This window comes from Urocitellus parryii, chromosome 8 (genome assembly GCF_045843805.1).
Source record: "Urocitellus parryii isolate mUroPar1 chromosome 8, mUroPar1.hap1, whole genome shotgun sequence".
Lineage (NCBI taxonomy): Eukaryota > Metazoa > Chordata > Mammalia > Rodentia > Sciuridae > Urocitellus > Urocitellus parryii.
In genome coordinates this window covers 44,294,599-44,320,022 of record NC_135538.1, presented here as the reverse complement: position 1 = coordinate 44,320,022, position 25,424 = coordinate 44,294,599, and the positions used below count along the sequence as shown (strand labels likewise).

General features: G+C 40.2%; 1 long non-coding RNA gene across 1 annotated transcript; it reads right to left on the bottom strand.

Annotated features, from left to right (window-relative positions):
• Positions 1 to 10,437: 10,437 nt before the first annotated feature.
• Positions 10,438 to 24,752, bottom strand: LOC113186588 (uncharacterized). The gene is made up of 3 exons (XR_003301311.1): positions 24,693 to 24,752; positions 13,830 to 14,015; positions 10,438 to 10,493 (listed from the first exon to the last, which is right to left on the bottom strand). It is a non-coding gene; the product is annotated as an uncharacterized LOC113186588 (long non-coding RNA).
• Positions 24,753 to 25,424: the final 672 nt, after the last annotated feature.

Genomic DNA, 25,424 nt, shown 5'->3' with positions numbered 1-25,424 from the left:
AAACCTAGCAAATAACTGTCAGACATTAATGATAATGGGGAGCTTCCTACTTCTCAGTTCAGTATACTTTTATATACACCAGTGTTAAATTCAAGATAAGAAAAAAATAGTAATTAATTTAATTTTTAATTAATAAATTTGCAAATCAACATCTGAGGAAGAGAGAATTCTTGGCTGATGAACTGTTTGTCCTGCTGGAGCCCTGGCAGCTACCCACTCTACCAATCTGGATCTTCCATATTCATCTGGGTCTACCTCTAATCTGGCCCCAAACATAATTCAAATATGGGGATATTCCTGACATACAAAAATACTGGGAGCAAGACCAACAATCTGGTTTTTATTTTGGCTCTGTAGCTTAGTCTAATGAGCATATCTTGGAACCTAACTTTTAGTTAATCAAACAGTATTATTGATCCAAAAAATATGTATAAGATATTATATCAGGTACTATGGAGAACCCTAGAAAAGCATCTGTCATCCACCCACCCATCCAACCTCCCATTCATTTATTCACTTAATAGTAACTGATCATCTACTATGGCCAAACTGGACTCAAAGATGAATGAAATATGGGCTACTATTAAGATGCTCACAGTCCAATGAGGAGAAAAGGCATATTAACAGATCATAAAATAAAATGTGAAAAATCCAACACTGGCTACGTGCAAAGCATTCCTGAGGTCAGGAAAGCATTCCTGAAGTACACCTAAAATGTGTCTTTTAAGAACATGTGAAGTTAGCAGGATGGTAGAAGAGTAAGAGAAGAAAACAGATGACACTTAAATCAAGGCACAGAGCCAAGATACACCAAGGTATGCATTCACTGTGCTCTGCATCATCAGGATCAAGACACCTAAAACCTGGAATCACATTTTTCATGCAAATTCTACCATAAGCTCCCAAATGAACGTTACAGTCACAAGAAATATTCTGGACAAAGCCACTTTCTTAGCAGCACAGGCCACTTGTGCAATGTTTAAAGCTGATGATCTGAGCAGGACCATGCATTTGAGTGTGCAGCCCTGCTGTAAAAAGAAAGGAAATAGGAACAATCATGGTAGCACATGCCTATAATCCCAGCAATTTGGGAGGCTGATGCAGGAGGATCACAAATTCTAGGTCAGCCTGGTCAACTTAACAAGACCCTGTCTCACAAAAGGGGCGGGGGAGGCATGGGCTGTGGAAGTAGCTCAGAGGTAAAGCACCTGTAGGTTCTATTCCCAGTACTCCAATGTAAAACAGAAGGGAACAGGGGATCTGGTTTCTCAAACTCCATTAACCTTCAGGGTAAGTGGGTGATTTAAGAGCATCAATGACAATCCAAAGGAAGAATCAAAAGCTAAAGGGAATATCTAAAAAGACCTTTCAGGAAGAAACAAAAATTTCTGATGTCCAACATTTTTACTCTGTACCCTGAAACCCTGCTTTTTTTGTCCTGGATCCTTCTCAATGTTCCTTTCCCCTTCCTGGTAGGGAAGAATATAACCCCTAGTGGTTGCAGTATGGCACCACTAGGTATCAGGTAGTATGGTATCAGGGCATGGAGGAATAGGACCACTATAGTGGTCCTGCAGATACACATGCAGTAATCCTGCTATGCGTATGCACACACACACACACACACACACACACCATTTCATATATATGTGTGTGTGTATACATACCCATACACTTATCTTCATTTACAGAGCCAAACATAGGACACGGGGTTAGTAAGTGACGCTAGAGAGGGTCTCAGGGGAAAGATCAGGAGGCCCTATGTGCCATTTAAAGTAATCAAGAAGAATGCTGCCAAAAGAAATAGAATCTGAGCCAGAAATATACTGTCGAATTTTGTAAGACAATACATTAAAACAACAGGAAGAAAGAGGTCAAATTAATTTTAACAATACATTTTATTAAACCCTATATATCTAAAATTTTATCATTTCCATTTATATATTAAAATACATAATTAATGATATAAATTTTTTAATAATAAGTGTTTAATAATAAGTGTTCCAGGTCCACTGAGTATTTCACATAGCACATTTCAATTCTGAGTGGCCACATTTCAAGTGCTCAATAACCATGTGCCACTAGTGGCTGCCCTGACATGATCTAGAATTTTCCCTTAATGCTCATGGAGTCATGGAGGGTTTCTAAGCAAAGAAGTGGAAAGATGAGCTTTGTATTTCAGACACATCACTATGGTAGATTTGAGGAGAACAGATTCAAAGGAGAGGACTAGAGCCAGGAAGATGAGTTATAAGATGATGATACATGTTCAGCTGGGGATTCCCAGGATCCAAATTAGCAGTTGATGGGACACATAAGACGGGAGTGTTAGGATCTGGTCAAAAAAGACAGAACCATCCTAGGTTGTTCAAAGAGAGAAAATTTAAGAAAGTGAATTGATTATCTAGTGAAAAGCCTACAAGAAGACAATAAGGCAATTTGGAAGTTAGCAACAGCAGGCTTTGCCAGTGACCAGGTGGATGGGGTGTTAGAAATGGAGTCAAAAAGAGCAGGTCTGGGGACAAGATTGAGTGTTTGGGTATTTGACCAGAAATTCAGGCGAGAGGTTATGTCTAAAGACATAATCTGGGAGTCCTCAGCATATAGGAGTAGCTAAAACCTAGAAATGGTGAGATCAATCAGACAGCACCTAGAATGAGAAGACATGCAAATGAGGAAGAAACAAACTGTTTCGGGGGGAAAAATCATCCACAAAGGAGGCCCAGGAGGATGGTCAGAGAGGAGAATAAAGAAGGTGCCAAGTCCTTGAAGCCCAGGCGTGGAGCCTTTAGTGAGTCATCAGCTCATTTATTTAATTAGTGCCTGTTGAGTGCCTGCCCATGCCAGGCACCTTTCGAGATACTACGGATGTAGCACTGAACAGAGCAAACAAAAATCCCTGCCCAGAAATGATTTATACTGTGGTGTGACTGAAGCAAAGAGGTTCAGATAGATAAAAAATGAATAAAGTCCACTGGATTGAAAATAGCTTTGGTGAAAAATGAAAGCAATCCCAAAATGATAAGTTCAGAAAATAGACCACTGGCCAAGTGGGAGGTGAAGGAATAGAAACAGTGTGCAAAAAGTATTCTTTGGAGAAGTTGTATTTTTAAAGGAGCAGAGGTTCACTTGATAAAGTTAGCACAAATTCAAATGAATGTTGTTTTTCTTTGTCTGAAAGCCTTGTATGCATTCTTGCATGGATATATGGGCCAGCTGCTAGGGGAAAGGAGCCAAGAAAGATGAGGAAGTTGAAGCTTTGAAAGGAGCAGACTTGGTGGAGCCAGGTTCTGAAGAGGCTGGGAGGTAAAGTCTTGAGTCTTGCACATTAAGAACACCTTGATGAGTATGATTTAAAAGCAAACTTTTCTTTGACCTTTTTTTTTTTTTTTTAACTGACCACTAAAACAGTGTTCAAGTTCAAAACAAACCTAAGACGAGGCCATGTGTTTCACTGAATGGGAAGAGAAGCTGTTTTCACTCCTCCTTCACCGGCTTTGCACCATCCACCTGATTTTGCCTCAATAGTATCTTAGTAGCTAAGACAGGACCCAGAGTAGCCTCCCTAGTCCATTCAGAGCTCTGCTTGAACAACTCTCCACCTAATTAGGCCCACATTCAAGAGTCCTGACAAGCAAAATTTTCCAGGCAGCAGAAGTGCTTAGGATTCTGGGAATAGCTAGCCCTGAGGGGTCAGTGTGCAGATGTGTGTGGGGGTACCAGGGAGCATTTGAGCACCACTGAGTGCAGATGGTGTGTTTCCCGACCTGGGCTGCTCTGGGACACAGGACATTCCTCAGGACCTGGGAGGTACTCCCCTACATGAGAGCTTTCCAGCTAATATGGGCAGATTCATATGGAACAGAAGTCTGCAGCCCCAGCTCTGCCCTCTCCTCCTCATTGTTTGGCTGCATCTTTCTAAATGAAGACAGGACTGACCTTCAAGATCTGCAGTGAGTTGAGTTTATCTCCATTAATGCACTGAAGTCCCTCTTGCCAGGCCCAGCCAGGAGGCATTTGGCTGTCTGATTCATTCCCTAGGTTCTTCTGCCTTGCCACCTGACCCTGACCCAGGACAGAGAGATAGGGGGGCCGACACTTCCCTTCCTAGCTTCCCCAGGACCAACACACCACTGTGTGCTCCATGCAAGTTCAGTGTCACACGCACTCACTGAGTTTTCCAGGACACGTTTCCGTAATACCTTCCTTCCTGATATAGTGGTCAAAACAAACCCCAGTTTCCCATGATGTCACCTTTCCCAAATACCTATGGTCACAGGCCAAGTCCTGAAACTATGACAGTTGAAAAGAATGTTTGGAAACAATAATGAAAAAATCTCTAAAGGCCAATCAAGGAAAAGCTGGGGTGTATACTTATTACATATGTATATGTCTACATATATATTGATGGATTCATGCAGATATATTCACAAACACATCCCCCTAGAGATAAATGTGCACCAAAAGTAATTCATTCATTCAGAAGTTGTTTCAGAAAATAATTAATTTTATTCAAATGCTCACCTACATAAAACAACAGAAAACGAGAATTTGGCTTTTAAAAAAATTACTTCTAATGCAGTTTGTTTGTGATTATAAAACAACCAGATGGAAAGCAGTCTGGGGAAAAAATCTGTTTCATCACTGGAGTGAACAAACACAATTAGTATGCTAACAATATTAGGTCTCAGGGAACTGAGCAGAGCAAGAACTTTACACATGCTCCATGATTGGCTGAATTACATCCACCAAACATCAGTAACCTCTGGAGACGCAATATCCCTCACTGCATCATTTGCAGGCAAAAGAGGAAGAGCTGGCTTACTGGAAATCAGTCCTTCATATTCATTTTTATCTTGCTACACTGTAGCAAAAGTGGCCTATCATCTTTGCCTTCCTTGCTGCCTTGCATTTCTTTTGAGTAAAGCAAGATTGGCAGACTTCCCTTACTCGCTTACTCATTCATTCATTCACTCATTCACTCATTGTCCTCTTAAAAGAAAAAGAAAATCCCTAGAGTTTTCTTCAAGTGCCTTTTGAGTAATCTGAGCTGAAACAGTCAGAAATTCATTTATTATTAATGTGCAAGTATCTAAGAAGAAAACCATTGAGTAATTTGTGCCATCAATTTCAATAAAAAAAAAAGAAATCTAGATTCAAGACACACAGGAAAAACATGGAACAAAAATGTGGTCAAAGTCTTGAAATCCAGTAATAGAAGACAGAAGGTAAATTTCTATGTGCCTGCCTCCTTATATTTATCATCAAAAGCACATGGTCAACTACTTAGCCATGTTCTTGCCCTAAAAATGGAAAGTCAAGATTAAATCATATAAAAGTGAAGTATTAAAAGCATTTTCAAGTAAAGGGGTAAACCATGTTTCACTGCCCTGTTATTTTTCTCTATCAACTTCCATTTATAATAAATATTATAAATTTGTAAATTGTAAAGAAAAATTCCTTTCTTCTTTAACCAAATCATACTTTTATTATCAAATTTCCTTTCAATAAATGTATTTTATTTAAAATGGAAAAATATGCACTATCCTGACATAAATGTTTATATAACCACATCTAGTATTTTGATTTTTCCATATTATTTTTTCCTTTTGCATAGATTCCTATTAGTTATTATTAAAATGTATTAATTATTTTATTCTGTTTTTTAAACTGAATGTTCACCCCCTCATATTTTTCATTTCTCTTTTAAAAAGTTTTTATTAGTGAATTATACTTATATATAATAGTGGGATTCATTTTGATATAATCATACATGTGTGGAATATAACTGTCTCCGTTTCAGTCTCTAGTACTTCCTCTTTCCTTTCCCTCCTCCTTTCCCCTCCCTGATGTTTTTCCTATGATGCTGTTCAGCATTCTTAATAATCATTTTAAATGAGTGTGCAATATACTACTGAATATATATATGCATATATATGCATATGTTATATATAATAATTTCTTTTGCTAATTTTACCCTTTTGTTAAATATTTACTTGTTTCCAGGTGTTTTTCTACTATAAACAATGCTATAACAGATATCAACAGTATACATTTTCCATATTTTAGATGATTTTCCTTGGGTCTATTCCCATAATTAGAATTATAGGGTTACACTGAATAAATCTTTGCTATAATTGATATATTTTGCTTCAATAATTTTCCCCAGACTGCTTTCCATCTGATTGTTTTATAATCACAAACAAACTGCATTAGAAGTAATTTTTTTAAAAGCCAAATTCTCGTTTTCTGTTGTTTTATGTAGGTGAGCATTTGAATAAAATTAATTATTTTCTGAAACATTAGGCATTGATTCTAATTGAAGTCATTTTTAGGATCATTGCAGGAATTTTCTAATTGATTTATTTTCTTCTTTTTTCACTTTATTATGTCACTAACTGTTAGGAGCCACAGCAAAAATATTGATACAGGCACCTTTGGATTTTATTGACTGCCAGCCAGCAATTCACATTCATATGGTAATTGGACTCATGCTGTTCAGCTGGGCCCATTTCAAGACTCAGGTTACTCATGTCACTCTTGTAATGGGAGAGTTCCCATTGGTTGGGAAAGGATGGTAGGAGGGTGTTCCGGGGGAAGGGGAAACCCCCCCCCCACCCCCCCCCCCCTCAGGTAGAACACACACGTGGCGGACCCACCTGTTAGGGGACGCACACGGCCTCTCTCTAAATAAAACTTTGTCTCAGTTTGACTGGCTTGTGTTTTTGTGCCCAACCGGGTTGCAAGATTGCAAGCCCGTGTGCACTGACAGCTCAGCAGGGGATCGCTCAGCAGGGGTGCCGCAGGCAGTGCTCGGCAGCAGGAGCGGGACTCAGCCGGCCGGGGGCCGGGCAGTTTGCGGCAACTAACCAACAAATCATACTTAGAATAATCTGAATAAAACACTAATTTCATTAAGGTTTTCTTGACACTACCACCATAATTTCTCTTCAAAGCAGAAAATTTATGCAACCGATCCTGTGATTCTGTATTTGCAAAATTGCCTACTCACTAAAATTTATTTGCAACTCCACTATCAATACTCGCTGTGCTTTGGAGGTCACTCACAGGTGTAGGTCAGTGAAATTTAGCAAGGTGACACTCTACCTTCTCCTTTCATGCTTTCTCATACTGTAAACAAGCACCCTTTTATGGTTTATTTCATGTCATGTATTTTCTTTCTTTTCTCTCTCTCTCTCTCTCTCTCTCTCTCTCTCTCTCTCTCTCTCTCTCTCTCTCGGTACAGGGGATTGAACTCAGGGGCACTTGAACAATGAACCACTCCCCAGCCCTATTTTTACTTAGAGACAGATTATCACTCAGTTGTTGAGTGCCTCACCATTGCTGAGGGTGTCTTTGAATCAGGATCTTCCTGCCTCAGCCTACGGAGCCACTGGAATTACAGGCGCAAACCACTGCACCCAGCCTCTTTTTTTTTTTTTTAATTGGTGATTTGCTGTTTTAAATGACCCCCAAGCATAGTATTGAAGTGCTGCCTAGTGTTTCTGAGAGCACAAAGACTGTGATGTGCCACATGGAGAAAATAATTTATTAGATTAGCTTCTTTGGGGCATGAGTTATAGTGTTGTTGGTCATGAATTCAATGTGAATGAAACAACAACATATATTAAATAAGGTCTCTAAAAAGAGAAACACAAGGTAAAAGATAATTATATATTGATCAACTGATAAAAACATTATGATCAGAGGCTTGCAGGAACCTAGCCCTATATTAGAGAAACAATTTAGTATTTGCTAATTCAGTTTTTGAGGTGACTTTATAGTACATAATTACAGTGAATCACAAAAAAAATCAAATATCTGAATAGTTAGTTTGAAAGCTTTAAAAAAAACCAACATTATTACAGAATAGTTTACATCCCAAAGCTTTCCATCCTATATCTTTACGCCCCAAACTAATTCCTTAAGTTTATTATTGACTAGTCCCCAGTGTAAACTTTTATTACCAAGATTCATGTATGATTCGTGTATGATTGTGAAAGACTTGGTGGAAACAAACACCTTCACTTCTGCCAACAGAAAACTATCAGAAATGCAAGGCTGCTTTAGGATAAAATTCTACAGACATAAAGGTCTTTCCTTTCAGGCACCTAGAAAAGGAAACTTGCCTATTTACTTCTCATGGCAGCAAGCTCTCAGGGCCCATTGTTTCTAGAAAACTGTTTCATGGCTGCCATGCTACTGACTATACAGTCCTATAGCCAAGTCTGGCTGTTTTTATGTCATGCCACATGAGCTCCTGGCTCAAGGGAGCGGGGGTTTGCATGCTGCACTGATGTGCACTCTGACTTTCTTTTAAAACATACATAGTATTGTAGAGAGAAACTAGACTGGGAAGCATAATTAAATACTGACATCATAGTGCAAATCCTATATGGGTGGTTACAAACATTTTTAATCATTCTGCAGAGATTTTTCATATTAAGAATCATAGGGGGCTGGGGCTGGGGCTCAGTGGTAAAGCTCTCGCTTAGCACGTGCAAGGTGCTGGGTTCGATCCTCAGCACCACATAAAAATAAATAAATAAAATAAAGGTATTTAAAAAAAGAATCATAGATCATGGAATTTGAATTTTAAATCCAGGCAGTTTCTTGTTTTGTTTTGTTTGGGGCTAAAATGTCAACAATTACCATCACTCAAGATCATTAATGGGCTGGGAATATAACTCAGCTGATAGAGTGCTTGCCTCACATGCACAAGGCCCTGGATTCAATCTTCAGCACCACACACACAAAAAAAAAGAAGAAGTCTGGTATGTCTTTACAGCCTGTATGACAGTGTATCAGGGAAAATAATAAGAGTACAGCTCCACATTCTCCTTTCTGCAGATGAGAATGCAGAGGCAGCAACAGGGTGTTGAACTGCTCAGTGGTCCAGGGGTTCTAGGCAGTGACCATCCATGCAGCAGGCAGTGCTGGAAGGAGTGAGAGTGGCAACAGAAGTACCTGCACTGTGGACAGGCTCAGAAAGCAGGTGTTTCCCTGGAATATTCGTTGGAGGGAGGCAAAGATGGATCTGGGTTATATGCCATGTATGGGCATGTCGTTCCAATAGACTCCTATTGCCTGTGTGATTAATTACAGATTCTTCAGCTTCAAAATCGTAAGCTTATGCCCAACCTCCTTACCACATCATATCCTTCTACCCCACACCAACCATGTGTTCCCTGCCCACCACTCTGTTCTCCAAACACATCGCTCCTTTGCGGCCTTAGCTTGCCACGACTGTGGGGATTGCCCTTCTCATTTCCTGAAATTAGCTCCCTCATTTTAAGCTTCCCTTCACCTAACAGCACCCCCAGTTCTGCATGTTAGTCCTTCTAACCTAGACGTCTTCTCCTCTGAGCAGCTTTCCCCAGCCTACTTAGGATGACATAGTTGCTCATTCCATCCTGCGTGTTCCCATAAGCACCTTCTTATCCTGCATGCTGGAACTACTCAGATTGTAGTTATTCCTTTTCATGTCTGCCTATTTGGCTAGGCTATGGAGCTCACTGAGTGGAGAGGCTGCAGCATCTTGCTCCCATTTGGGTTTCAGATGTCGGCTCAGTGCCTGCCATGTGTAGGTGCCCCGGTGTCCTGATGGTTAAATAAATGAAAACAGGGATGCATTTTTGAGATATAAACTTTCTGGTTTTTTGTTGTCCTGTGGTCCCTGTTAACAGTTAAGGTGGCTGGCTCAGAAGGTAGAGTTCTTTCTAAAGGTAGAGGAAGGTAAAGTGATATGACTTGCTGCCCTAGGGATGACATAAGAGAAGCTGCAACCAGACACAGAGAGGAAGAAAGAGACCTGCCTCCACCCACCTAGTGCGCAGGGACAAAGAGAAAAGAGATGGAGGCCAGGGAAGCAAGCAGTCAAATATGCTCTGACTTCATGTCAGACAAAATTCCAAATAAGTGTTGGTTTTCTTGGAATTCTTTTTTGGATTCCAGCCAGTGTTGAGATGTCAGCACTGGCTGACATTGGAGACACAAATAAGATAAAGAATCCGTTACTGCTCTCAGGGAGTTCTGTAACCTAGTTAAGGGGGGCAGTCATGAAAAGGACTCTTTCTGATCCAATCTGAGTAGTTCCAGCATACAGGGTCAGAAGGTGCCATGGGAGCACACTGGATGGAGAGAGCAACTCGGCATTGGCCAGAGCAGGCTGGGGAAGGCTGCTCAGAGGAGATGACAGGTTAGAGGGAACTGACATACAGAACTGGGGGTGCTGTTAGATGAAGGGAAGCGAAAAGTGAGGGAGCTTATGCAACACTTTCTGGTTAGAACTCTGGAAGGACAAAAACAGGGTATGTGTTAACATTGCACCACTGTGGTTAAAACACCTAACAAAAACAAATTAGAGGAGGAAAAGTTTATTTGGGTCTAATGATCTCAGAGGTCTCAGTCCATCGATGGCCAAGTCCATTGTTCTGGGTCCAACATCATGGTCAAAGGGAACACTGGACAAAAGCTGCTCACCTCATGGCTTCCTAGAAAGCAGTCAGAGAGAAGGGGAAGGGACCTCAGGGAAGATGAACCCTTCCAGGGGATGCCTCGAGTGACACCTGCTCTAGCCCTACCCCACTTGCCCACGGTTACCACCAGTCCATTCAAACTGGGAGGAACTGATTAATCCATAATCTATTAATTTCATAATCTAATCATTTTACCACTGAATATTCTTGCATCAACACAGAAGATTTGGAGGGACACCTCATGTCCACACTGTAACAAGCACGCATGCTGAGAGAATGTCTGGTGCTCCTGAGCTCCTTCTCTTCCACTGTGGTGTGGGAGGGATACAGTCTTACAAGCCCTGTAGGGACCCAGCAGGTAGCTGAAAAGTAACTGCCATGATGATTCTGTAAGGAAGAGTGAGGTAACCTCTGTGTAGAGACTGTGGCTTAGATGATTTAAACCAAAAGCCAAATGCAAAACCTGACCAGGACTTAGAGGGATGCCCAGTATCAGCAAGAGCAGAGATGAGGCTGGTTAGCAAGGGAGGATCAGGGCTCCACCAAGAGAACAAAACTCAGACCACCAACCTCAGGCTGCAGCTATAGATTCTGGTAGAGCTCCCTGGTGATCAGGAAGACAAGGGAAAGGCTCATGACACAAAGGTTCATGAGACCTCCCTATGTGGGTCTGAGTCTTTTACCCCTCTGTTAAGTCATATCCATATTCATATCCATAATCATTACTTTGAGAAATAGAGGACTAAGGAAGAAATTTAAAAGATGGAGTATTTATATGTAAAAGAACTGGTTAAGTTAAGAACAACTAGGATATATATTTAACTGGCCAGTTAGGGCTTCCACCTTACCCTATCTACAGAGGGGAAAGCTCAAAAGAAAAATCCACCCAGCTAAACAGAAAGGAATCACCATATGTTACCTTTTCAACCTCACTGGGAACAAAAAAGACACAATAGGTCCATATATATTTAATGAAAAAGCTCCGGCAGTGAAACAGTGCTGCTATTCTGGGAACTCCTCTGCCATTTTGCCCAGAAATCTGTCTCCTGCTAGTATTTTCAGACCTTCCTCTTTTGCAGAGATCTTTGCTTCCTCAAAACCCTGGGAAGAGAAGGAACCAAGCCACACACCACGGACTCTGGCTTCAGAAGTCAGCTGTTGTTCCAGCTGCTGCTGCTGCAGCTGGCAGATAGAATTTGCCTCTTGGCTGCCCCTTGTTGAAACGTGCAGAGGCCCTGTGGGTGGGTGAGTGAGTGTGCACATGTGCGTGTGTGACACACACTGCTGGTTCCTCTTATTTTTCTCTGAGCTGAAGGGCCTCAGGGAACCAGAGTTCAAAAGTCAGGTAGTCAGGTCTTACAGATGAAGAAAAGGTGGTCTTGCCCTTGCCCCACCTTGTTGGTGGTCAGGGACAGAACTAGTCTCTCACATGGAGCAGTACAGGCTGTGCTTCCTGGCCCATTACTTTGTCTCTCCTTGCTTCCCAGCAAGCACTCAGATTAGTGCAAAACCCGTCTTTCAGTTTCCTACTCTGTGTGGCTTCTGTGCCCGAATTCTAAGTCTGGCTCTTAAAGACCTTGAAATCTATGGTAGAAATTCCAGCACTGGCTCCTCCACTGTGAGAACGTTATATTGCCTACTTCATTTTCCTCCAGGTCGTCAAGTCCTAACCTGGTAACTAGTGCTTCCTCTATCCACCCTACCCCCAGCAAATGCCGCAGCTTCCTTTACAACCCTCTGGGCTGCCTGGCGCTCACTCAGGAAGTGCCCTCCCACATATTACTCTCAAACAGTTTTATTCTTGCAACATTTTGAAAATATTCATGAGGCAATATGGTTAGCTATAGCTAGTTACCACATATATTCAGTCACTGTGAAGGGTGTAACTTGCACTAATTCATTTAGCCCTTCAAGAGTTGCCTAATGCTACAGAGCTAGTACATTGTAAAATCTGAATTTGGACATTTCTCTGCTTGGTTACAAGCTCTAAATGCTTAACTTTGCATCAGACAGATCCCCTTGAGAAAACCTTTCCCTTAAAATATTCCTACAATCCCAGCAACTCTGGAGCTGAGGCAGGAGGATGGCAAGTTTGAAGCCAGTCTTGGCAATTTAGCAAGACCTTGTCCAAAATTTTTTTAAAGGACTTGGGATGTTGGTCAGTGGTAGAATACCACTGAGTTCAATCCCCAGTAACACACACACACACACACACACACACACACACACACACACACACACACATACTTTCCTACAACTCCAAATTTACTTTCCCAACAATTTCCAGACAAGATCTCTGCTCTCATAAAGTTTGATTATACAATTCATGTCAATTTACAACTTGATTTTTTCCACTTACTACTTGTCATTGTCAAAAGACAACTTTTAAAGGCAAAAACAATGACTCTTGTGTTATTATAAAATGAACACAGTACAAGATTTTGTTCAACTTATTAATTAATGACAGTATGGTAAGATGTTACAACAAGCTTAAGGGAGAATGCAAATTACCACATATTTACAGGCAATTAGAAATGCTGAAATGCATTTATAATAACATGCAAAAGTGGTCAAGATTTACAAGGAAATAAACACTTGCATTCCATTGGACATAGTTCATTTGCATTTCTATGAACAATAGTCATTTGGGTTATTATCAATTTTCTACAACTTAGTATATAAAATAATTCAAAGACAATAAAGGGTAGAGAAATGCTACCTAGGACATGGAGTAGTCATTTTTACCCACTTTAGGTGTTTTGTAATTTTTCTTGATGTTATAAATATAGTATTTTCTTATTTAGTTGTATCATAATATAAACACTCTTTGTCCATACAGATGGAGAAACTAATGTAGATTCAAGTTGGGAAGAAGTATTTTCTCTTTAGAATAAACATAATAGAAGCACCTGGTCCTTCCAACCTCTTAAGCAGCATCTGTTAGAGGAAAGTACTTCATAGTGAGCTAGATATTATTCCAAAGGATTCTCCCAATAGCATAGGTTACTTAAATTTCTTTTCAAAATCCTGTTATGAACCGATTGTGCCTCTTACCTTTAATGCCTCTCAATGTTCATGTGGCAGTCATTCATAGGATAGTTACAAGATAGGAAGTCATGAAGCCCAAATTAAATATTTTGACTAGAAATCTGTCTTTGCTTTAACAGAGTGTCCCAACATGAAACAAATGTTTACTAAAAGTACTTCCTAAAAGGGGATATGGTTTATCTCTTAAAAAAAAAAACAAAAAAAAAACTTCAATTTCTTCCTTCCCCAAACACCTGTTTCCTGCCTTAAGAATTTAAGTTCTTTAAGTCAGTAGTAACTAATACTTGCTGAGCAAGAATTTACCTGCTAAAAGGAAAAAAGCAAGACTCTCCCAAGACTCCAAGCATGGCCATCCAAAAGTGATTCATTCGGCTGTTGAAGATCCAAGTTGCTTCAGGATCTAAGACATCTTCTTGCCTCTTGGCGAAACAGAGTCTGAGACAAGAACTCAAGTGCAAGTGCTTTATGTGGGATGCGCAGGGCATCCTCCTAGAGGAGCAGGGAAAGAAAGAAGTGGTTGGCCGGCAATATGGGATATGTGATGGAGCCACTGTCACAGTGGGTGAATGAAATTTAATCTAGCAGGGAATCTTGAGGAAATGGTACAAAACATATACTTTGGAATTATCTACCCAGGGGACAATGGAGCTGGGGTGGTGCTTATGTGTCAACTCATGTGAGCCATTAACTAAGGGCTAATCCTGAGAGGTATTAATTCCCTAGAACTTCTAGCTTACTGTAAGATATGGACATAAAGCCTTTAGTTTCAGAAATACACTGGCAGCTGGAGTCAAATGGCACCAGGGAAATGTTGGGGGAACACAGGGGAAATGTGGAGTTGGAAGAAACTGATGGTATCTGCTACCCATCTCCAACAGCCCAGGAAAGCTGGTCTTCCCTGTAGTGCATACCATCCATGTGACTCAGTCCCTTTCTTGGTTTCTGCTTTCTTGCTTTTTCTCCTGCTACCAACTCACTTCTATAAATCCTGGTTCTGATTCCAGAAAGAGACAGCCTGAGAGAGATCTGATTGACAAGCTTGTCTCATTCTAGTCCTCATTGGTTCAGGGCTTATTGCCCTGGGCCAACTCACAAGTCTCTGGATTGGTTGTCCCAGGATCAGGCTTGGACTCCTTGTTTCTGTTTCTGGGTGTAAACAGAGTCAGGTGACAAAAAGCATGATGCATTGCTAGAAAAAATAGCTTGGGGGCTGTGAGCAGGACAGCTTCCCTAGGCAAGGCAGACATCACACACATTCTCTCTTGCATAAAAATAGACACTAGAGCTAAGCCTTTGGGTGATTTTGCAAGTATACATTTACTCACCAGTAGAAAAAGATGACACTTAAAGTCATTAGAATGCCTACCCTGAAGCTGTGGGACTTTGTATATACTTTTCCTCTTAAAATTTTGTGTTTTCTTTTACTCCCACCATTTCTTTCTTCTCCCTTGACTATTTTCATGAATGAAAACCTGACATATATGCAGTAGGATTTCATTCTTCCAGGAATTTCTGCCATCCTGGTTTTTAGGTGTATGTAGCATTTGAATGTGGGACCTTATTCTAATGGTACTCATCACCATCTGCATCTTCTCTGAAAGAGCCTATTATATTCTCTTTCCTTGCCATGTTTTATTTATGGCATTCAGCATTCATTACAACACATTTTTTTATTGTTTGTTTACTGTTGATTTCCATGTGAGCTTCATGACAAGCAGATTCTAGAATGAGGCAATTAAATTAATTTTTTGAATGAATTAAAATAAAATAAGGATTTTAAGAGCTTTTTCTAGGAAAGAGCATGAGGGAATTAATTTGTATTGATCCGGTGGTGTCTGTTATGTGGACATCATTGTCACCATTGTGACAAAGATAAGTTTTAGGGTGGTGGCTGGCCAAGGGCAATGTGGAATCATCAGGCAAAATGGGTCAGTGCCTATGCTCCATCCATGTGGCTTAAACTAGCACAGCGTCAATCTAGACATGGAAAAACCTGTGAGGAGCCGTCAGATAAGACTAACAGGGTAGAGTCCAGCTTCCCCCACGTTGAAGTTTGAACATTAGAGAAGCACACGGAGGCGAGCATATGAAACAGGGTTTATTTAAAAAGGGGTAACATAGACTTCTCCCTCGAGGGAGAAGGGGGCCATAGCTGGTAACATGGTATCCCAAGAGGCGAGGTGTTCTGCCCTTTTTATTATGTCCTAGGTTTCCTTTGTTCTCCTGCCTTTTCCCCCTTATCTTTCTCCTTCCTGTGGACGTGACTAGGCTCAGGAATGCTCAGTGGGATGGCCAAAAGGTGGGAAATAGGTGGGCTGAAGGGGGAAGGACAGGATGGAGTAGACAAGGACACATTAGCAACCTTATGGCTCCCTGTAGAGAGGGGAAATTCCTGGGGCAGGTTACCTTGGCAACAGGTTGGAGCAGGGGCTACAAGAATTTCCTAGAAGAATGAACTCTTATCCCTCAGGGGACAGTCTCCAACTTCCCAGGACTCACTCAAAATTGGCCTCCTAGATCCGACCTGACTCGATTTACCTATCTACACTTACTGCCTGTCTAATTCTGGCTTCAGTAGGAGCGTATGGGTGGGTAGCAAGTCCCCCAGAAATATCTTGCAGAAAATGCCCATTGGGGTGAAGGACAAAGGTTAATCCACCCAGAGGTCCAAATCTGCCTTGCAGCTGAGCAGAGCTGGCCTTGCCAAAAGCCATCTCTGGGTGAGAACTCTGAGTCAGGGAGCAAATTCTCAGTGGCCACATTGCTGACGGCAGCCACTGCACCACAACCCATACTCAGCACAACAGAGTTTTCTCAAGGCCAAAATAAGCAGCTGTAGAGAATGAGCTTCCAGGAGATCTGGATTTACTGTGCTTCTGGAGACACTTGCAGAGGTTTGCACTCATTGCAAAGGCCAGGAATCAGCACATGTACTTATGTAAATTTAGTCTTCCATTCATTTCTGATTTTGGAAATTCACATTGGATATGAATTTTTAATTGATAAAATAAGCATAATATTAATATTTTCCATACCGACATCTCTGGGACCAAGCAGTAAACTCAACTACGTGTTAGAGGAAAATATCAGAAAGCACTTAACATTTATGTTACGAATGAAAGATATTTGGAGAAAAGGGATAAATGAGAATAATGTCCGTTAGAAATGTGTTATAAAGATTTGAGAATGCTGTGAAAGTGTTAAATAGCTTTCAAATCAAGGGCAGTAGAAACAGAGACTATTATATCCAAATGTGAGAACTGTAACATTGAGCTTCAGAAAGACAGGGCAATTAATAGGTACGCTCTGAAATCATAAAAAAACGGACATTCACTTGTATGGCCCTGTGGCAATGAATGTATAGAAAAGAAATGGACTTCAGTGGCACATGAGGAGAAAAGTCTCATTAGAAGTTTCAAGTATGAATGGAACAGTTGAGTTATAAGAGGGCATGATTGAGTTTGAGAGAGGAAAGATCCAGATGTTCAAGACCCCAGATCAAGATGTAAAGAATGTGTCACATTGACACATTCCCTGAATTAAAAAAAAAAAGAGGGCTGGGGATGTGGCTCAAGCGGTAGCGCGCTCGCCTGGCATGTGTGCGGCCCGGGTTCGATCCTCAGCACCACATACCAACAAAGATGTTGTGTCCGCTGAGAACTAAAAAATAAATATTAAAAATTCTCTCTCTCTCTCTCTCTCTCTCTCTCTCTCTCTCTCTCTCTCCCCCCTCTCTCACTCTCTCTTTAAAAAAAAAAAAAAAAAGACTCCACCAAAGATTATTCAAAGAAAAATGACTGCAGAGAATTCCCTAATACTACCAAGAATTCTCTCTCTCTCCTCAGTACATGCCTACCTATAAATGCCATTTGTTCACTTTCAATGCACATTATATCTTTAATTCAAACCAATAGTAATGACATACTCTGCAATAATGTTCTTCAAATTAAAGATAGAGCTTCAAAACAAGGGACTATTATTCAACCTCAGGAAGCCCTGAGGCTTCTAATCAGGTTCTCTGATACTTCTGCCAAGGAACCAGGTTTGTTCTAAAACACCAAAAGGGGAGCTGCTCAGAACTCCTCAGCCTCACGGGGTCTTCAGAGCCAAAGGCAGCCATTGCACTTCACCCTGCTTCAGTCCTACTCAGAACCCTCTCAGATCTTCTGATCCCACCACAGCTCACTGCCCTGTAAGTTCTATTTTACTCATGGTTACTTTCTGCACTATATTGCCCTCACTAGGAAACTCATTCACTCATTAAATAACTATGTATTGGGAAACTGCTCTGTGCCAGGCACTGATCTTACATCAGTGAACAAACAGACAAAAATCCAGGGGAGCCGGGTGCAGTGGTACACCCCTGAAATATCACGAGTTCAAAGCCTGCCTCAGCAAAAGTGAGGTGCTAAGCAACTCAGTGAGACCTTGTCTCTAAATAAAATACAAAGTAGGGCTAATAGGGCTGGGAATGTGGCTCAGTGGTCAAGTTTTCCTGAGTTCAATCCCTGGTACCAAAAAAAAAATTTTAAAGATAAATAAATAAAATTAAAAAAAAAATCCTGGGGGGGCTGGGGATGGGGAGTCTGATAGGGAAGGAAGTGCATAATAAATAGACCTAATAATAAATAACATGTTAGCCAATGAGAAATGATTTGTGCTGGGTTCACTAAAAGGGAGGAGGAGCTGGGAGTGGTTTAGAGTGAGTGGTGTGCTACACCCATCTTGCACTGGTTTCCTGAGCTGATTGTGTGGCTTCTCTTCCCAGCTCCAACTTCAGCAATGCCAATTCAGTGACATTTTCTTAGTAGCTTGAAATTGCCAAATATTTATGCCATAGAACTTGGCAAATGCAAACAGTGTGACTTTTTTTTTTCTCCCAGATAGGCAGCTGATAATCATTTAGCAGCATACCGCTGGCATGATTTCAAATTAACCATTGACATTTGAACAAAGACATGAATGAGGGATGTAGAAGAAAAGCATTTGCAGCCTTGAACAACCACTGCAGAGGCCCTGAATCAGCAGCAGGCCTAGTGTGTCCTAGGAATAGCAAGAAGTACAATGGGCAGGAGTAGAGCAACACAGAAAGAATGGCAAAGATGTGTTTCATGGAATAATAGAGAACAGATTGTGGAGGACCCTGGAGGTCATTAGAAGTACTTGAGCTTTTACTGAGTGCAATGAGAAGCTACTGGCGTGCTAGGAACAGAGGAATATCAATATCTTTATGATACTGAGGCTAAATTGAATTGGGGAGAGTTGTTGGGAAGGAAGAAGGTTTAAGCAAGAAAATCTATCCTGGGGGCTGGGGATGTGGCTCAAGCGGTAGCGCACTTGCCTGGCACGTGTGCGGCCCGGATTCGATCCTCCAGCACCACATACAAACAAAGATGTTGTGTCCGCCAATAACTAATAAATAAATAAATATTTTTAAAAAAGAAAAAGAAAATCTATTCTGGCTGTTCTGCTCTATTACCTAGTGAAATAAGGTGGCTTAGAGTCAAGACAATGTATGTAGTGAGGATTGGTTGGCTTCTATATTTGAAGGTACCAGTCAAAGGTGCCAACTCATTGGCTATGGAGAATCAAAGAAATGATTTAAGGTGACACTAAGACCTTTGGCTTATCCTTCCCTTTGGAAGAATAGAGTTACCATCAGCCGAGAAGTGGGAGACTACAGGTGGAGCAGATAATCAGAAGTTCTGTTTTGGACAGTTGGAATGTGAGATGCCAGTTATGTTGAATAAACAGGAGATGCATGTATGAGTCTGAATCTCAGGAGGAGTTCTGGTCTAGAGACACATATTTGGGATATATAAGTATCATGGGATGGAGTGAGTATAGATAGCAGAGAGGAGAGGAGTGAGGATTTAGCCTTAAGATACTTCAAGACTAAAAAGGCAGGGAAAAGAAGAGGAACCAACAAACCAGCAAAGGAGAAGAAAGGAACACTCAGAGAGATAGGAGAAAAATCCAGGGGAGGGTGCCCTGGAAGCCAAGTGAAGAAATTGAGGAAGTGATCTTTGTCTAATGCTACTAATAAATCTGATAAAATGAGAACTGAGAATTGATCATTGTATTTAGCAAACTGAGCATCACTGGTGACCTTGACCAGGCTGGTTTCAGTGGAATTTCAATGGAGAAATATATCAAGTGGGATTAGGAGAAAAGGAGGAGGAAGTGCAAAAGAGAGCAGAGAACCCAGACAGTAGCTAGCATGTGATTAAGAGAAAAGCTTTGTTTTATTTTGTTTTGCTTGAAGATAAAAGAAATGATAGCAAGCTTATGTGGTGATATTAATAAACTACTAGAGAGACAATTGTCAGTAGAGGGGACTTCAGTTCCTTGACTCTTCTTTTTTCTCCTAGGCTGGTTCCGTTTCCCTCCTTGCTTCATTTCCTTCTTTAGCCAGGCTGGGCCTATGACTACCTCAATTATGCTTTAACTAACCCCCAGAACGCCTCCCTTTTTTTTCTTTCCTCCTTTCCCAAGTCCACCATTTTCTTTCTTCTCTAGAATTTGTGGGTTGCCAATTGGCTTTACTACAATAGATTCATGCTGCCTAACCTCAGTTGAACTCACAAAGCCATCCAAGTATTCTTTTATTCTGATATTCTTTCATAGTTTACTTCCTAGCAAATGACCTACAGTGTTTATTCCAATTTTTTCCCTCACTCAGCATTCATTCAACACAAGTTTATTGAGCAACAATCATGTTCCAGACACTGGAGCTACACATAGCCCTCACTGTTTTCCTAGACTCTTAGCAGATGACCTTTATTCTACTTTACTGAAACGATTGATGTGAATTCTTGTATTTTCTCCTTATATTCACGATCTTTAAATACACCCTTTTATCACTGTTTCTAAAAGATAAAGTCTCTCTGGTAATCTCAAAGATTAAGTCTTCCCCTTGGGCCTTGATTCTATTATGTATTATATTTAAAACTTTTTTTTTATCCATTAATCTCACCTAAACCCACAGCATCTACAGCATTGCTCCTCCCTATTGCAGACCCTTCTCTCTTCCCAGAGGTGACAACTGAACTACCTTTTGAACTAATCATTTTTTTGCATTGCTTTATGATACCCACACGTATAAATGTGTGTGTATATATAACACACACATACATATCTCTTAAACAATGAAGTGTCAACTTTTGATAAAACTGCAGTTCTGCTGTGGACTTTTTTAAAAATAGATTTTTAAATTGTAGATGGACACAATACCTTTTTAAATTTATTTATCTTCTTATATGGTGCTGAGGATCAAACCCAGGGCCTTACATGAGCTAGGCAAGCACTCCACGACTGAGCCACAACCCCAACCCTGCTGTGGACTTTAAGTCAAACACAAACCTAGCTAAGGATAGAGAAAATTATTTTGCCACTATTCATAGAAAATAACCTCAATATATTCTTTGGATTATAGTCTGGCTACATTAGTACAGAGGTTATAAGTGTGTCCTGGAAACTTGGAAGTTGGGGCATCTGGCAGGAAAATATACCGGTGGTAGGGGCTGCTGTACATTTTCTCTTCTATGCTCCCTGTAGCTTATCTCCACATTATCCCAAAACTCTTGAACTTTACTGTCTTTGCCCCATCTTTAATGCTTCCTGTGGCTTCCAGAATAATGTATATAGCATTACTACCTTTAAGGCAGTATTTTCCATGGTTTCTGTTTTTGCTGTCTGTGTCAAACTAAACTACTGCAACCATTTCACTGAATGAGCAGGATTCTGGACACAATCAGAAAACACCTAATTCTTCCTAGTCGCAGCCTCTTCAACCTGCTGAGCCCTTCTCCTTCTCCTTGAGAAACTGATGTAACTCCATTTTTGAAAACCCAGCTTCAACCTCAAGGCCTGTCCAAAGGGAGCAGGCGTGACCCTTGTCCTTGGAAAAACCCACAGAGCACTCCTAGGCACCTAGCCACCCTGCTGAGATGATCTACTGCACCAGATGTCCCTGACTCGCTAGGACCCATAGCAACTCCCTAGCAACCACCAATCAGTGTGAGACAGGGATAATACTTGGGATGCCAGATGACCTCTCCCAGTAGTCTCAGTGATTGGGTGATTGATAACATGATAGGAAACCACGTAGTTTAGCGTGTATACCCCTCACGGATTAAACCAATCAGTTCAAATGAATCCCCCTCTTGTACTAACCAATCACCCCTACCCAACTTGTTCCCACCAGTGAATGTGCTAATCAATGTTAAGAGTTGTTGTTTGATTTTTCCCGTGGTATGAAATGATTTGCTGTGTAATGTTATGACACATAGAGTATCCCCAAAAACCTATAAAATCTCACTGAACAAAGGACCAGGGCTCACTCCCTGGGACCACTGCATTGGAACGATGTGAGTCCAGGTTCCAGCTTGCAATAAAGCATCTTGTGCGATTGCATCAGATTCAGCTCCTGGTGGTCTTTCCAAATCAGGCATTACATCCTCAGTAAAGTTTTAGTCAGGTCACATAGTTTAGCTGCTCACTCATGGAAGATAAAAGTCCTCTGGTCACTATAGTCTTAAGAATAGCTTCATTTATATAAATAAACAATGTAGTCCTATATAATAGAACTTAAACTTCATCAGAGCCTCTCTTCCCCAGATCAGGCTACCATAGGAGGACACAGTGGGAACAGAGAGCATGGCTGGCTTCTGAATATGTTTCTGTTACAGCCTTTGCTCATGAATCTCTCCTGGATCCTCGCAAAGGAACCAGGGGGAGGTAAGGGTAAGACAAGGAAAAGTTCTCCCTGTTCGGCAGCAGTGTGACCTGGCACTGGTTCCTCCAAGTGGAAGAAGTTTAAAACTGGTATTTCTCTTGGAGTATCTTTGTGGGTCTATTGAGGTCCCATATTTCCCCTAATTCAGGGGATGCATTCCACTCTGCTCAGTGTTCTTTCTCAACCCTGGGACTCTAGTGGCCTAATCCTGTTAGGATCACAGCCCGCTCCAGGTAAGGTTGTCTCTCCTTGTGGTTACCTCTGGCCCTCAGAAAAGCAACACAAGTGTCTTTTCCCCAACAAACTCCATTCCCACTGTAACAATCTAGTCACAGTGAACACTAAATATTTAGTATTTTCCAGTGATGCTTCTGAAATTAGTCTCTTGTCTCCACAAAATCCAGATCTCTGAGTGGTTTTAAATCCTTTTCATTTGGCTTGAGGTGAAAGGAAAATACTTCCAAGTGTAAGGAAGAAATTATCTGTCAAGTTTCTAATCTCTTATATACAATATATTTTTTTTGTATATTGTGAAAATAATGCATGTCTACCTGGGATCATGGCTCAGTAGTAACGTGTTTTCCTAGAATGTCTAAGACCCTGGGTTTGAGTCCCAGCATCATTAAATTAAAAAAAAAATTTAATTAAACAAAAAAAAAATTAATGTCCAGAAAAAGAAAATACACATATGAAAAACAGAAATACATACGTTGGAAAGCAAAAGTATTTCCCTTAGGAAATTTACAGCTTGAAATACCTATTTTAGAAGAAAAGGAAAGAGAGGTAAAAATGAACCCAGATTCACCAAAACCCTGTGCTGTTGCATCCCTGTGTCCAGAACCTATGTCTTGCCACCACTGTCACCATGTCCAAGAGAAAGATTGAAAGGCGATGTTAGAGGAGATAAAACAAAGGTGAGGGAAAAAACCACAGAGGAGATCCAACAGACCCCAATACTCTTAAAGGCATATTCTATTCAAATCTTCAAGGAAGAGGTGATTCCAATTTTAAAAAAAGCATATTCAGACAATGAAAACAGAGAGAACTGCTCCCAATTCAATGCACTAGGCCAGAATAACCCAGCTAACAATGTAAGAATGAAAGAAAGCTAGTATAGGCCAGTCTCACTTAACAGCATAGATGTAAATATCTAAATAAAATATTGGCCAACTACTCCCATATGATTGGCTTTATTTTAGGAAAGCTGTGATGTGATCAGTCACATTAAAAATCTAAAGGGGAAAAATACAAGATTATCTGAAGAGATGGAGAAAGATTGTTTAATAAATTTTTTAATTTAAAATTGTTTAATAAAACTAAACATAAAAGAGTTTACTTAAAATGTTTAGCATTGGAAGAGAATTTTCTCATCCAGGTTGAAATATAGAAACTTCAGAAAAATCCTCTAAACTAAATAAGGCCAGGATGCCAAAAATCTCCACTTCTGGAGTGCTAGATGGCGAAATAGGAGAAGAAAAATTAACAACATTTTCATAGTTAATTTTTTCACATTTAAACATTTCTAAAATTAAAATATCTTAAACTTGATGAAACACAGTTTAAGGATTGGGAAGGGAAGCGTGTATTATTTGCAGAAAGTAGAATCTACAAATTGATACATAAATTAAAGAGTCTGAAGAGGATGATGGATATAAGACAAGTATAGGTTTCAGAGGTTTCAGTCCATGGTTTCTTGCCCTTGTGACAACACAGTACATCATGGCAAAAAATGTGTGGCAGAGAACGTCTGTTCACTTCATGGCAAAGAAGAAGGAGAGAGAGAGACAGAGAGACAGACAGAAAGACAGAGACGCAGACATGGGGGAAGGGGTAGGGTTCTAATATTCCCTTCAAGGACAATACTGCCCTTCCACTAGACCCCACTTCCTAAAGGTTCCAAAACTTACCAATAGTGCCATGGGCCAATCGTTTAACACTCTTTCAACACATGGGCCTTTGGGTGATACTTTAATATCTAAACTATAGCAGAGATATTAAATATCAAATTCATGATAGTATGTGTTTCTGGGGAGGGAGGAAAGGAAATAATATACAAGTCCTTAATCCCACCTATAATGCAAAATGTAAAGACCAGGTATTAGAGATAATAACAAGAATATTCTGAGGCTTTTTTAAAGGCACAAATGTTGTAGCATTTCATTACTTTATAAGAAGTGTCAAGTCCTTGGCTTATATCAATAATCATACATCAAAGCTTACAGCATTTGAATTGCAAACCTTTGAAGCCTGTAATTAGAAATAGCAGACAGAATAATCTAAATGTATTAAAGACTTTCAAAGTAATTTCTATTGGTATAAAAATAATTCAGTAAGCCATAAATTTCTTTCTAATGTTGACTTCCATCTTTTGCAAAGTCACCAATCTATACAATTCAGGATACAATATTCACATAAACATTTCTGCTAACCTGTCTCTTATTCTTGTAATCTTTTATTTCCAAGGACAGTTTGTAGAACTGCAATACCTTCATCCTCTTCTCAGAAAGGTCCTGATATCAAATTCACAAACCTTTCTCAGTTTGGATATCACATTCCGTCCTTCCAAAGACATGGGTCAACTCAGTTCACTGCACCCAGAGCCCACTGTTAGTCATTTAGTTGGTTATCAGATCCACTGCTGTGGTACTTGCATTAAATAACCTTTATTTCACTTCATAAGGGTCCCGAATTGCAAGAATAGTAATGGTAGCAATTCAGATATGCCAAAGAAAAGTTGTGAAGTGCTTTCTTTGAAAAAGGGAAAGTACAAGATACTTTGAGAGAGGAAGAAAGTCTACAATCACATATATTACATTATATTTTTGTAATTCTAATAATTTTATAATTCTATAATTTTATTAATATCTATTGTTGTTAACCTCTTACTGCTTCTAATTTATACATTAGACTTTATTATAGATATTATATGTACAGTAAAAACTATATATATAGGATTTGGTACTAATTGCAATTTCCAGCATCCACTGGGGGTCTTTGAACACATCTCCTGTGCCCTTTTAAGAACTACAAAGTTCTGTGGTATAGTGTTGTAGTAGATGTATAGTATATTGCATAGTAGTAATAAGCAGGCAAGCATTAGTTTAAGTATAATATGCTCTGAGTGAAGCATGGGTTTCTAATCATTGATTGAGGATCTTTGT